General features: G+C 34.1%; 2 long non-coding RNA genes across 2 annotated transcripts in view; one reads left to right on the top strand and one right to left on the bottom strand.

The window, feature by feature from the left end:
- Positions 1-1,169: 1,169 nt before the first annotated feature.
- The window catches only part of LOC111083095, a 17,911-nt gene continuing 9,970 nt past the window's right edge, over positions 1,170-9,110 (bottom strand). The window contains exon 3 of the long non-coding RNA XR_002608797.1: positions 1,170-1,627. This is a non-coding gene — a long non-coding RNA (uncharacterized LOC111083095). The remainder of the gene's footprint in view (positions 1,628-9,110) is intronic.
- LOC106475161 overlaps positions 1,485-9,110 on the top strand; it is a 10,038-nt gene continuing 2,412 nt past the window's right edge. Inside the window, exons 1-5 of the long non-coding RNA XR_001291789.2 lie at positions 1,485-1,623; positions 2,363-2,428; positions 3,724-3,801; positions 4,040-4,066; positions 7,639-7,671. This is a non-coding gene — a long non-coding RNA (uncharacterized LOC106475161). The remainder of the gene's footprint in view (positions 1,624-2,362; positions 2,429-3,723; positions 3,802-4,039; positions 4,067-7,638; positions 7,672-9,110) is intronic.

A 9,110-nucleotide genomic window follows, 5' to 3' on the forward strand; every position in this document is an offset into this window, starting at 1 on the left:
TATGAAACAAATTCAACATAAGTGAAGACAAACGGGTAGGACGTAAGTAACATAAACTATTTAATTTATGTATTCAACATAAGTGAAGACAAACGGGTAGGACGTAATTAACATAAACTATTTAATTTATGTATTCAACATAAGTGAAGACAAACGGGTAGGGCGTAATTAACATAAACTATTTAATTTATGTATATTATTATACGTATTACATCAGCACATCAACGACCGAACTTTTAAAAGCATTTCATTATAAACTTTGACTATAATGAAGTAGCTATACTCCTCCTGCCGGCCTTTTTTTTTGTTGTTGTTGTTATTGTATGTGTGTAAACGTTTGACTATTTTTATTGATGTCTATCATAGTGATGACCTGGTGAGTCAGTTTGTGAGAAGATCGTGAAACGTTTCATGTTGTTTGTAAAAATATCGAGAAACGTTTAATGTTGTTTGTAAGAAGACCGTGAAACGTTTCACGTTGTTTGTGAGAAGATCGTGAAACGTTTCATAGTTGTTTGTAAGAAGATCGTGAAACGGTTCATGTTGTTTGTGAAAAGATCGCGATTTTTTCGTAGAAAAAGTCCGTGTAAATATTCAGATTAGGCTTAATGAAAGTTATTACGTATACTAAATAATAAATCAGAACAAACATTTCTGGAACAGTTTGAGATGAATGCTTAAAAAAATATTTAAAAAGGCTTATGTTTGTAAAATTCCAAGTGTCAGTTTATTTTGTGCAAAATTACTCGACGACTACAACGTTTTTATGTTACCTTTTGGTTGACCAAGAACAACGTTTTTATGTTACCTTTTGGTTGACCAAGAACAACGTTTTTATGTTACCTTTTACTTTACCAAGAACAACGTTTTTATGTTACCTTTTGATTTACCAAGTACAACGTTTTTATGTTACCTTTGACTTTACCAAGAACAACGTTTTTATGTTACCTTGTGGTTTACCAAGAACAACGTTTTTATGTTACCTTGGGCTTTACCACATAAAAGTTATATTAAGAGATATTGTCAAGTGTTTTAACCTTATGTATTCATCTTTTGGTCAGTCTGTCTGTGGCTATAACGTTAGATGTTACTTTTTTCCATTTCTACTTCCTTAACATTTTTCTTATTTTATCATCTTTATCCTCTAACACTAAACCAAACCCCTAGGATCCTTGAAATTCAGTTTTATTCTACAAACTTGAGAAACACTCCTTCTGAGAAACATTAGAGCTCTTCAACACTCAGGCAACATAAATAAAAACAACATGGCTAAAGTTGATCTTTTAACAATCACTCGAGTAAGTGTAAAACAAATAATCCGAGATGGAAAAAGAATAACTGTCATTGGCTTGAATCGTTCACGTGACCAGGTTTTTCACGTGCATTATCAAGGCTTCTCCGTGAATATAAACTCACTACGTCTCGGTGACTTCAGCAAAATCTACAGAGTACCGAAGAACTTCTGCACGAGCTGTCTTCAAACTCCTGAACAAACTATCGAACTTCTGCACGAGCTGACTTCAAACTCCTGAACAATGAAAGGTCTTGTTGTTGTAGTTCTACTGGTTGTTATTATCTCTAGTTCTGGCCATCCTGATAAGAAGACCTACGACTTGTTATGTGGTAACTACAAGATCCAAATTTTCATTTGTCAGTTTTTCAGAATTTACTTAAAAAGATTGCTTGTAAAGTGTATATCATTATTTAACTAACAGACACAACGATTTCCGGTTTATATACCTAATAATAAAACATTTGATAGTTTCTATATATATATGTTTCAAGTGGCTCAAGTTTTAATAGCCGTACACTGATTTATTCAACCCTTCACCAACAGCGGTAAGTTTACGGATTTACAAGTCTAAAATCTGGGGTTCGATTCCCCGCGGTTGACATAACAGATAGCCCAATGTGGCTTTGTTCTCAAACAAGCATAAATAAACTATAATTTGAAAACAAAATACATTTAGTTATATATATATATAGATATATCCGGATTATATCTGTGGTATCTAGCAAAATAATTTTAAAGTGATATTAATTGTTTTTTTTTCAAACAAACACACTTCTATTTTTATGCTTATATCATACCTGTAGTAGATAATGAAATAATTGATCAGTAAACAAGGAGTTATATATTTCTAGCTTTATCTAATCAACTACGGACTAAGACGTCACGTTTGTTGTTTACTTTATTAGAACCGATATTTTGTTATGTACAAAACTGTCGAGACAGAATCTCCGAGTGACGTCAGATTACTCAGGATCTCAACTCACTTACTAATTTGTATTAAAAGCTCGTATTCGTCTTTCACGTTTAAATGTAGTTTAATTTCAACTTGGTGTTTCTTCCATTTCACAGATAGCAATAACGATAAAGCCATTGCAGACATCAAACACTGTATGGACCTGGAGCCCTCTAGTGTAAGTCTGGTGATAACAACTGTACGATTATAGACGTTCGTTACATGGTTAAATATGAATCAGGAATGTAAAGACAAAAAATAGTTCCATCTTCGTGATCAGTCTATAAGTTGTTTTTACATATTCTACGTGGTCAAAATACTTAAATAATCACAAGATATTAATTTGGCTTTTAATAATTTCGTCTATTACACTTATAATGTATATTTTGCTAATCAATTCATTAACATGAAACTCAGTTATCTGCTGAGTATTTAAATGATTAGTTTCATCAATATCTAAACAGTTACACTATTTGTCTCCATTTTTCTTCCCATCCCTAATTTTGAGCTAAGGAAATATTTAGATCCTTTAACATCCAGACAATTTCACTTCCCCCATTTCTCCTCTCATCAAAAGTTCCCGAAGAATAAAGGAACAGTTAAAATCCTGTAATTAGATGTTTATTTATCATTCATTGAATTTCTTCTTGAAACGAGCAAAGCAAACAGACGTGGAGTAAACAATGTCCTCAAGTGATGTAAACAATGTCTTCAAGCGATTTAAACAATGTCTTCAAGCGATTTAAACAATGTCTTCAAGTGATGATAAAGAATGTCCTCAAGTGATATAAACAATATCCTCAAGTGATGTGAACAATGTCCTCAAGTGATGTGAACAATGTCTTCAAGCGATTTAAACAATGTCTTCAAGTGATGATAAAGAATGTCCTCAAGTGATGTAAACAATATCCTCAAGTGATGTGAACAATGTCCTCAAGTGATGTAAACAATGTCCTCAACTGACCTAAACAATGTCTTCAAGTGATGATAAAGAATGTCCTCAAGTGATGTAAACAATATCCTCAAGTGATGTGAACAATGTCCTCAAGTGATGTAAACAATGTCCTCAACTGATCTAAACAATGTCTTCAAGTAATGATAAACAATGTCCTCAACTGATGTAAACAATGTCCTCAAGTGATGTAAACAATATCCTCAACTGATGTAAACATCTAATTAGTACAAATCATTTCAATGAAAGTTTGTCTCTCGAACCAATCTGCTTAGGTTCTTGTACTAGAAATAATTAATATGAGAAAAAAGCTCGCTTTTTATTTTGTTTTGAAAATTAAAATTATAACGAAGACAAAACTCTCGCTCCTGACAGAGGATAAGAAATTATAATATCTCTATGATAATTATTCATGATAAATTGTATTGTGTATTTGTATGAAACTTCCTAATATTAACATTCCACAATCTATTGTGGTGAGTTTACATTATAATTGTTTTGAAACTAATGTTGTTGTTTTTTCAGTATAAAAAGAAGTTTGCCAACTGTAGGGCTACCCATCAAGCTGTAACTGATCAAGCTCTGTGTGGGAAGTGGGAGGAGGTAAGTTTGAACTTTATATCTGTAAACACTCTGATCTTTATAAGCCACTTTTGATGAAACGTGTATGAACCTAATCACAAAGTGTATCCGTCAGTGCTCTAATTGTGTGGTGTATTATCAACAGATACTGAAATACAGCTCTTGAACCACAAATTAAGTACTTAATTAATGTTTCTATTTATGAAGTTATGCGTGTTATGTGACTTTAAAGTACCTAATCGTTATATCTTTATTACAGATCTACAATTGTGCCCATCCAGATTATGTAAGTACCACCTTTATTAAAGTAACACAGTCCGAATAAAAAACCTCGTTTATATTTGTTTGAAGTAAACAGTTTTACACTGAAATCAAATCGTACGTTTCTTTCATAAAGTCGTACAGTGTTACAACCCACGTATGTGTGAACTTGTTTCTTTTTTAACAAATAATTAAAGCCATTAATCCGGATTATTTTAATTACAAAAATGAGGAAATTTCTTGTTCAATGTAGTAATATTTTTTGATTTGTATTTATTTATTTATTTAGTGACAAAAGTTGTTATCAGCTTGAGAAAACATAAATCTGGGGAATGGATAAGAGGACAGCTAGAGAATTGATTTTTTCAGTATATATATATATTTATTTTGACATTAGTGGGCCTAAAATTTGTGGCAAAAATCACGTAAACTGCAGATGTTATTTTTTACACCCCTCATAATTTGTTCAATGTGGATTCATAATAAGAGGTCTTTTTAAAATAGCCTATCATATCTATCTTTAATCTCCTACAAGTCACTGCTTAAGAGGCCTTTCGTTCAATACCAGAACTCGACACTTGAGTTGATGACGAGAGACAAAAGATTCTCTGAAACGTTATCTACATAAGATACTTTAAAAAGTACGATTTAAATGCCGGAAGTTGGTGAAGCATTAGAAACCAAATTTCAGACTCTTTTTTTTTTCTTTCAATTTTGTCTAAATTTGTTCATTTCGGCTTCAAACTCAAAAGTCAAGTAAATTACCATTTCAGATCTATCCTTTGTATTTCATAAGTCACTATCAAAGAGACATTTCTTTTAGTACCAGAACTCGTCAGTTAGGGGCCCTCTCTTCGACCAAGAGATGGGATGAAAGTGACGATTGATAGTGTATAATGGACGTGTAAGTGAATCAACGCATGAAGGCGAGTGGATGACGTTATGATTTGGAAAGGATATTTATATGTTTTTAAAAAGCAGAAAAATTAGAGAAAGGTAGAAGGAAAAAAGAATCTTTCAGCTGTCTGGATAAATATAGTTGGGTAAATGTGGAACTGGAAGATCCACGTGATTAGGATTATTAGCTGGAAATGACATACCACACAAGTTTAAGAGATGATCAGCCGGTGGCAAGAGTTTCCTCGAGGGATGAATATTCTGAAAATGCTACATTTTGAAAGAGGAAACACTGTTTACCATATTTAATGGGAAGTGTTTCGTAGAAGGAAAATTTAATCCATCCCACATCTACACTTTAGGGCTGGGAAGTGTAATGGTAAAAGCTATCCGTAGGGCATGTCGTTCCAGAACTAGGAGAAACATATATAAAAGGTAGGAGAAAGGGTAGGCTTAAACTCCAGAAGGTTCCTGTTAAGCATTGTAAGAGACTGAGACGTTTAGTGACCTTATGGTTGACTGGGAATTCCAAGTTCGATGTTTATCGAGGATGACACATTTAACTGTGTATGGGCTAAATAGGAACGTTGCTGATACATGATGACAAATGATTACGTCATGGGCTAAATAGGAACGTTGCTGATACATGATGACAAATGATTACGTCATGGGCCAAACTTTCTTAATTTTTTTTGTCAGGATCAAAGAGTCCGCTTTCGTTTTTGTAGCATTAAGGGTAATACGCCAGTGACGACTTCAAACCAAAGAACTTTTATTGAAAGTAATCTTGGTCTTTCAGTTAGCATCATCAGCAGCAAATTACTCCTTCTCACTCCTTCGATTTTTCTACTGGAGCTCCTCAAGGCTCATTTCTACCATCTCTTCTTTATATTCTTTATGCTGTTGATATGACTACACTGGTTACTTGTTTGGTTAAGAGCAAAGCCATGTTCAACTATCTGCTATGTCCACCGCTAAGAATCGAACCCCGGATTTTAGCATTGTAAGTCCTTAAACTTACCGCTGTCCCACCGGAGGACTGCCTGAACGGATAAATCCTATCGAATTATACCCCTCTTAAGAGAAATAGTTACACGTCTCCTACAGAGAAATAAATGCATAATTAGGATGTTTTTAAGTAGCAAAAACAGAGGCAGAAGCTAGTTCAAAACCAAAAGCAACTTACAAGAAAGTTTGTTAATGTTAAAATGAATGGAGATAGAGCAAGATCATTTTAGAACTTGATTCATTGTGGACAAAACCCAGCCCGTGTACACAGTTGGAGTTGATGATCAGAAGTAAAACTAAGATTCGTATCAACACCTGATGCATCTCTTTCGATATGAATCGTATAAGACGGCCCCGGTGGATTAACAATATCAATAGGGATAAGATTAACATTAATATTTGATGTATCTCTTTCGATATGAATCGTATAAGACGGCCCCCGGTGGATTAACATTATCAATAGGGATAAGATTGACATCAACACTTGATGTATCTCTTTCAACATGAAACGTATATGATGGCCCCTGTGGATTAACATTATTAATAGGGGGTAAGATTCGTAATAATACTTGATGTATCTCTTTTAACACGAATCGTATAAGACGGCTCCGGTGGATTAACATTATCAGTAGGGGTCAGATTCGTAACAATACTTGATGTATCTCTTTCAACAGGAATCGGCCAGTCGGATAGTCCAAAAAGATCCCATTTGTGTCGGAATTATTATAAGTTACCCGTGTTGGTAGTTGAACCTGTATGGGGAAGGTGATCACATTCTGAGGAAGAGAAGGCAGAACAACATCTGGTGAAGAGTTTGATTCCGGAATGGCTAGTAGAGAGAAGTTTGTTTTGGTTTATTCTGGGTTTCGCACAAAGGTACACGTAGGCTAGCCGTCCCTAATTTAGCAGTGAGGGAAGGCAGCTAGTCAACACCACCCACCACCAACTCTTGGGATACTCTTTTACCCACGAATAGTGGGATTGACTGCCACATTATAACGCCCCAAGGGCTGAAAGAGCGAGCATGTTCGGTGATGGGTTTCGAACCCGTGACCTACAGATTTCGAGTTAAGCACCCTAACCACCAGGCCATGCCAAGCCTGACAGAAGAAAGGGGCATCAGATATCCAGTAATATTATACAAAGTAGATTTAAACCGAGTGGTTTCTGAAAACGTTTTGCCATGATAGTTGATGTTGGCCAAGATAATATAATTTCTATAATTAGTAGGTGAAGTCACGAGGTTGGAGAAACTCGGAACGAATACATACTGCAGCAATTGTGACGATTCTGGAAGAACTAAAGATTCTTTCCAACACTATTTATATATGTAATATAATATTTCAAAACGTAAAGTTTAAACGTCGAAAGCTGGCGAAACATTAAAAAAACAATAAGCCTAAAATTTACGGCAAATATCACGTAACTTTTCACCCCATTTTTCTTAATTTTTGCATTTCGAATTCAAAATTAGAAACGTTTCATATATATATAACTCTCACAAGTCACTGCCCAAAAGGCCTTTCGCTCAATGCCAGGACTCGAGAGTTGGGCTGGAAGATGATAGACAAAAGATTCTATGAAACGCCATTTGTATAGTTTAATATAATATTTTGCTAATTCAGTTTGATATTTGTTTCTTCCCTATGCTGTTGCTAGGAAACTAACTTATGTTTTTTTTTTCTTTTTTAGGATCACGATAGCAGCGAGTACAAAAATGTCCATGTAAGTTTAATATACATAAGTTGTTAGAAATTATAAAGTTATCCTATAATAGTTGCTTACAACAAATAGAAATATAACTTATATTATAACTAGCTGGGGTACAGGTCCCCTGGACGGAAGTTATGTAAATTCATGATTAATTAAAGGTTATCTTAGGATATGAAAAGTTACTTCCCTTATTTGTAATTGTAAAAAAACGCAAAAATGTTCATAAAAACTGCAAAACACAAAATATGAAACCGAAAATTTCCAGTATCTCCGCATGGACCCACTAAACCTTCATACCAAATTTGGTGAAGATCCATTAACAGGGGACGAAGTAGTGGTAAAAAAACGCAAAACATAAAACTGAAAATTTGTATATACCCCCGCATGGACCTAATGAGCATCCATACCAATTTTGGTGAAGATCCATCCACACCCCGCGAAGTAGTTACATGGACACATAACAGACAGTGATATTATATTTATATAAATTTGCTAATAATACTTTAAATACAGTATGGATACCTAACTTATTAGTTTAATTATTATTTTTTGTTTGATAACTGAAGGCTATCTGTGCTAGCTATCACTAATTTTGAAGTGATCGACTAAAGCCAATTCTTAGGCGACTCTTTAAAAACGAATGGCGGAATGGACCGTCGCATTATAACTTATGAAAGAATAAGCATGTTCGGAGAAGGGTTTCGATCCCGCGACCCAAATATTGCGAGTAGAGTGTCACAAACAACATACCATGCTCCATTCATTTTATATAGATGTTCCGCTGTATGTTGACTAAACTACAACACGTTTTTAGTATATATATATATGTGTGTGTAATAATGTATGTTAGAAAATATGACTATACATGATTCAAGTTAGATACTCACAAAGTTAGGGTTAGAAAATTTGGTTATACATTATTCGAGTCAGTTGATCACAAAGTTAGGGTTACAGCATTTGACTATACATAATTCAAGGTAGACAGTCACACAATTAGGGTTACACAACTTGGATATACATTATTCGAGTTAATTGCTCACAATGTAGTGGTTAGAAAATGTGACAATATACCATTCAAGTTAGTTTCTCACAAAGTTAAGGTTACAAAATGTGACTATACATGATTCAAGGTAGATACTCACAAAGTTAGGGTTACAAAATGTGACTATACATGATTCAATGTAGATAGAAAGTTAGGGTTACAAAATGTGACTATACATGATTCAAGGTAGATACTCACAAAGTTAGGGTTACAAAATGTGACTATACATGATTCAAGGTAGGTACTCACAAAGTTGGGGTTACAAAATGTGACTATACATGATTCAAGGTAGATAGAAAGTTAGGGTTACAAAATGTGACTATACAGGATTCAAGGTAGATAGAAAGTTAGGGTTACAAAATGTGACTATACAGGATTCAAGGTAGATAGAAAGTTAGGGTTACAAAAT

This window comes from Limulus polyphemus, unplaced genomic scaffold (genome assembly GCF_000517525.1).
Source record: "Limulus polyphemus unplaced genomic scaffold, Limulus_polyphemus-2.1.2 Scaffold8161, whole genome shotgun sequence".
NCBI classification, from domain to species: Eukaryota; Metazoa; Arthropoda; class Merostomata; order Xiphosura; family Limulidae; genus Limulus; species Limulus polyphemus.